Here is a 1,146-nt window from a genome sequence, read left to right as displayed (position 1 = left end):
TGTCCCATTCATTTAAAATGGTGCCCAGCATAGTAAGATTCAACTTTTGCTAACAACAAACAAAACTGATTCCCAACTGTTGTATGTGATGCACTCTTTCTCTCTCAACTGTTAGGGTTGTCCGTTTATCCTTAATATACTGAAGTTTCATTACAATGCCTACATGCTTGTTTTTGCTGGAATTTGTTTGCACGTATTATTGTATTAGTGTTGTTGTAGATGTTTTAAGTAGTATCGAATTCTGAAGACTCATCACATTTATTATGGAAAACTTGAGACCTTTATTTCTTTACAGGTTGCTTGTCATCCATACTCACTATTTGTACTTTTAAAACTCTAATTAAAAGTATTTTGAAGCTTTTGGGTTGACACTATTGCTCTAAACTCTTTTCATATTTTCCTTACTTGTTTCCTTTGGACTATACCATGATCTAGTTTAACATGATTTTGTTAACTGTGTTGTCTTTACACTTGATCTTAATGATTTGTTGCTGCTTTGGTCATTTTAATATTTATTATTCAATTTCCAAGATTTCTGACTTTTCCTGTTTTATAACAAATTTTCATTTTACACAGTCTCCTATCTTTACAGCACTTGGTTCCATTTTGAATTTATGAATTTTAAATATATGAGTTTTATAATTTTCTTTGTAAGCATAATTCTGTTTATCACTTTTTGCAGGTGTTACATATTCTGTATGTTTATATCTAGAATTAGAACTTCCTTGCATGAACTTAATTATGAATTGGCTTTCTATCTTTGGGGGATGGGAGGAATTTCCCCTGCACCAGTTCTGGATTATATGTGCTTCCTTCCCAGGAATCAAACAGGGCTAAATTAAATTCTAGCATGCACACATATTTTTAGTGTTACCTTAAGGAACAGAGTTTCAGTTTCCTTATCTTTACAACAGAAATGTATACGTACCAATTGTGAAAATGGATTTAAATGATTTAAATAAGAAAATATATGAACTTTCATATATATTAAGTGATTGATATATGATTAATAAGTATTATTAACAAACTGTGAAATTCTTGAGAACATATTTTGAATCTTGTTTCTTTTTATTCTCAGTAATTACCATAGTAACTGTCATATCATAGGTAGAGTTCCTACTTGTGGAGTGAATAAAGGATGGAAAG

The sequence above is a fragment of the Lynx canadensis genome, chromosome A1 (genome assembly GCF_007474595.2).
Source record: "Lynx canadensis isolate LIC74 chromosome A1, mLynCan4.pri.v2, whole genome shotgun sequence".
Taxonomy (NCBI): domain Eukaryota; kingdom Metazoa; phylum Chordata; class Mammalia; order Carnivora; family Felidae; genus Lynx; species Lynx canadensis.
Note: the sequence above shows the minus strand (reverse complement) of the source record.